Here is a 4,853-nt window from a genome sequence, read left to right as displayed (position 1 = left end):
GAGAGTCAGACGCTTAACTAACTGAACCCCCCAGGCTCCCTAACATTGTGTGTTTCTTAAATAAATAGAACTAGTCAGCGAGTTAAATCTCCCTTTTACTATATGAAAAAAAAACTCATTTGCTCCAAACTTCACAGCCTTTTCTGCCAATAGCCACGTGCTTCTGCCAGAGGGAAAAGGAGAACAGACCTCCGTTTCTGATATCCTCATTTGGCCACAGCCTTCGGCCAAAGACTCTGTGTTTATCCTCATGTAGGACTTACTCCCTCCCCAACACCAGCTTAAGGGCACCCCCTAAAGCTGCCTTTCCCCAGCAGTGATGAGGCATGCTTTTTGCTGACTCAGATACCTGAGTATTTTGCCAAAGCAGAAACATCCTTTTTTTTTTTTTAATATTTATTTATTTATTTATTTGAGAGAGAGAGACACAGCGAGAGAGGGAACACAAGCAGGGGGAGTGGGAGAGGGAGAAGCAGGCTTCCGCCGAGCAGGGAGCCCGATGCGGGGCTCGATCCCAGGACCCTGGGACCATGACCTGAGCCACCCAGGTGCCCCTGACTTTTTAGTGTAAGTATATCCCATGCAATAGTTGGGAGATACTTATACTAAAAAGTTACTTGTTGTTTATCTGAAATTTATATTTAAGTGGGCATCCTGTATTTTATCTGTCAACGGTACATGCCCTGGATAGGAAGAAATCCAGGAGAAGCCCTACAAGGCTAGTTAGTATTTGGTGGGGGGACGACCTCTCTCTATAAATGATTTTTTATCAAGGGGACCATGTTCTGCCTCCCATAGACAAGAGGGACCAGAGGTTGGGTTGTGGGCTCAGCAGCTCAGAAGCAACAGGAGAGAGGTTACACGGGGTGTCTTGTGCAAGGCAGTGTGCCCATGTGTGACCTCAGATTTGGACCCAAATCCTCCCTATGTGCCAGAGCTTAGTACTTCCATTTTTTTACCTCTCCTGAAGAACTATCTCATATTTCAAAGGTACATGATTCATCAGGAATCCTCCACACTGGCAACACGCTAGCCACTCTGAAAATAGAGCCTGCAGACTCACATGGGAACCCCAAAGGATGGGGATCTCTTTGACTTCGAGTCACCAGGATTGAGCTAAGATGAAGTGATCCTCATAAAAACACACTTATGTATTCATGCACGTGCTTTTTTTTATTATTATGTTATGTTAATCACCATACCTTACATCATTAGTTTTTGATGTAGTGTTCCATGATTCATTGTTTGTGTATAACACCCAGTGCTCCATGTAGAACGTGCCCGCTTTAATACCCATCACCAGGCTAACCCATCCTCCCACCCCTCTCCCCTCTAGATCCCTCAGTTTGTTTTTCAGAGTCCATCATCTCTCATGGTTCGTGTCCCCCTCCAATTTCCCCCCCTTCATTATTCCCCTCCTGCTATCTTCTTCTTCTTTTTTTTTTTTTAACATATAATGTATTATTTGTTTCAGAGGTACAGGTCTGTGATTCAACAGTCTTGCACAATTCGCAGCGCTCACCATAGCACATACCCTCCCCCATGTCTATCACCCAGCCACCCCATCCCTCCCACCCCCCACCACTCCAGCAACCCTCAGTTTGTTTTCTGAGACTAAGAATTCCTCATATCAGTGAGGTCATATGATACATGTCTTTCTCTGTTTGACTTATTTCGCTCAGCGTAACACCCTCCAGTTCCATCCACATCATTGCAAATGGCAAGATTTCATTCCTTTTGATGGCTGCATTATATTCCATTGTATATATATATACCACATCTTCTTTATCCATTCATCTGTCCATGGACATCTTGGCTCTTTCCACAGTTTGGCTATTGTGGACATTGCTGCTGTAAACATCGGGGTGCATGTACCCCTTCGGATCCCTACATTTGTATCATTGGGGTAAATACCCAGTAGTGCAATTGCTGGATCGTATGGTAGCTCTATTTTCAACTTTTTGAGGAACCTCCATACTGTTTTCCAGAGTGGCTGCACCAGCTTGCATTCCCACCAACAGTGTAGGAGGGTCTCCCTTTCTCTGCAGCCTCTCCAACATCTGTCATTTCCTGACTTGTTAATTTTAGCCATTCTGACTGGAGTGAGGTGATATCTCATTGAGGTTTTGATTTAGATTTCCCTGATGCCGAGTGATGTTGAGCACTTTTTCATGTGTCTGTTGGCCATTTGGATGTCTTCTTTGGAAAAATGTCTGTTCAGCACATGCTTTTATATATTCTCTTTTATGTTTACTCTGGCTAAGCCTCGAGTATGTTACCCAAGTCATCTCAGCACCAGACTCTGAGATGTCTTTGGAGAAATGGGAGCAGCATCCTGAAGAATAAAGTTTGATCCTAGAAGAGGTCATCTTTAGAGGTCCCGTGAGGGCTACAGTTATATTTCAAAGTTTAGTCATATTATACAGACAGTGAAAGACGCCTCTGGTGAGCAGAAGGAGGAGGGAAGCAGGGAGGACAGAAGAAAGAGACATCTGAGACAGAGAAACAAAGAGAAGTCGAGAAAGGATACCCAGGACCTAATTTCTCCTTCGGTTGGATGAACTTTTCTTTAACAATCAAGCTTCTCATCTTTTTAGACTGAATGTAGAAAAACTTTGACAAAATACAATCAACCTGATCCAAGAATCGTTGTTTGGGAACACAAGGAAAAGCACCCTTGAATTCAAATGGCAAACCCAGAGTGTTCTGATACAGTGATTCTCTCTCCATGTAGTTGATATAGGGTCCATCTGTAAATCTATGTAGGTAAATACATTTATCTATAATTAAATATAATGAATTAGTTCTTGTCCCCAAAATGGCTTACGGATATGGTATTTTTTGGTAATATATATTTGTGCATCCTTAAATTTGACTGTGGAAGTAATCACATTTCCTGAATCAAGGTGTTTTATTTTTTGGTTTTGTTTTATTTCCTTGCTCCTCAGCACACTGATTGTTAGAATGCTCTGGAAGAACAGTGAACCAAACAAGTATCCCTGCCCTAGGGGGGCTTGTACACGCTCCCCCTACACTCCTGTGCTCTGAGGCAAACAATGGTGCTTCTCTACAAGCATCAGAGATCATTTATTCCCTTTTCGGCTTTGGTTCGGGCGGGACTGGCTTCCTGGGTGTGTGGCCTGTGGAACCACAGGGCCCCTGCTTGGGAGAGCCTTGTGCTTAGACGAATGCTCTGCTGTCCCCAGCCTGAAACACATAATCATTTTTGTACAAGGGCCTCCCATGTTCATTTTGTCCTGGTCTTGCAAACTATGTAGTCTGTCCCACACTTATGCATTATAATACAAAAAAATCAAAATAATAATTATGTTTCCATAGAGAACTTAGAATATGTCTCCTAAATTATTCAAATATTTTCATATTTGTAACCTCTAAATCGCTAGGAAGTCAGAAGATGATTTTTTTTTAAAGATTTTATTTATTTATCTGAGAGAGAGAGTGAGAGATCACAAGCAGGGGGAACAGCAGAGGGAGAGGGAGAAGCAAACTCCATGCTGAGCTGGGAGCCCAGTGCGGGACTCGATCCCAGGACCCTGGGATCATGACCCGAGCCGAAGGCAGACACTTAACCGACTGAGCCACCCAGGAGCCTGATGATTTTTTTTTTTTTTAAATGGGGTAAGTGAGGCCCAAGGGATTATGTCTATGTCTAGCTAACACCCATTTTTCCTAAACCTCACACTGTATTTCTCAGATGTGATCGTTCTACCTTTGTGCTTCCCAGAGCTCGACCTTTCTTCTCATGCCAGCTAAGGACTTAACCAAAGAGAGTGGGGCTCTGAGCTCTGTCCTTGCCACTTTTCTGTGCATTAAATTGGAATTTTTATAACCTGTGGGACTTAGATAGCTCTTCACAGCCAATAACTTTCCAATCATCAAATTTCACTGTGATTTGGCCGATTGTGAGCATATTTCTACTTCTTTCCTCTGGTTTGCAGAGAACAGGAAGAAAAACAGGATGCACAGGGTAGGGATAAAGCCGGCAGGAGGAATCAAGCTTTCCTAACTCTGTCCTCTGGTCCAGCAAGCTGGACCAACCGTGGAGCCGTCAGGAGCCACCGATGAGAAAAATCCTGGTTGCAGGAGACTCAGACCCTCCGGCCACTGCAGACGGGCAGTGTTTCCGAGTTACTCTTCTGTGAGGCCATGGACAGTCTGTTCCGGCTGCCTCTCATCGTTACTTCCTTTTTGGATGCTCCTCTAACTTGCACTTACTACAGATCTGTGTTCTCAATAAATGACTATTGTGGCGTAAAACATACCACAGCTTTATTTTGCCAGGATTAGGTTAAATCTGTCTTTGGGGCTGGTGTGTTTTGAGGCAGGGTGATATTATCTTAAATAATTATCAGATCTCCAGAGGTGAATGGGAGAATGAGATTTTACCTTATCTGTGGGACTTAATCCCTTCTATCTTGTTATCAAGCTTCTATGACCTTAATCATGCTTTCTTGTCTGTTTGTATTGTATTTGTGCGTATCTGATATATACATACATATACACACATCATATATATACATATCATATATATACAAACCATATATGTCATATACATATGGTTCTGACACAGAAGAAGTCTCAGAAAATGTTTGCCAGATTCAAATGTATATTTTGATCAATCAGAAATACAGGGGCACCTGGGTGGCTTAGTCAGTTAAGCATCTGCCTTCGGCTCAAGTCATGATCCCAGGGTCCGGGGAACGAGCCACGCATTGGGCTCCCTGCTCAGCTGGAAACCTGTTTCTCCCTCTCCCTCCCCTCACTCATGCTCTCTGTCGCTCACTCTCTCTCTCTCAAATAAATAAATAAAATATTTAAATAAAAAAAGCAAT

The sequence above is a fragment of the Mirounga leonina genome, unplaced genomic scaffold, assembly GCF_011800145.1.
Source record: "Mirounga leonina isolate KUSES-001 unplaced genomic scaffold, KU_Mleo_1.0 Mir_55, whole genome shotgun sequence".
NCBI classification, from domain to species: domain Eukaryota; kingdom Metazoa; phylum Chordata; class Mammalia; order Carnivora; family Phocidae; genus Mirounga; species Mirounga leonina.
The sequence above is the reverse complement of the archived record's forward strand: the minus strand, read 5'-3'. Positions refer to the sequence as shown.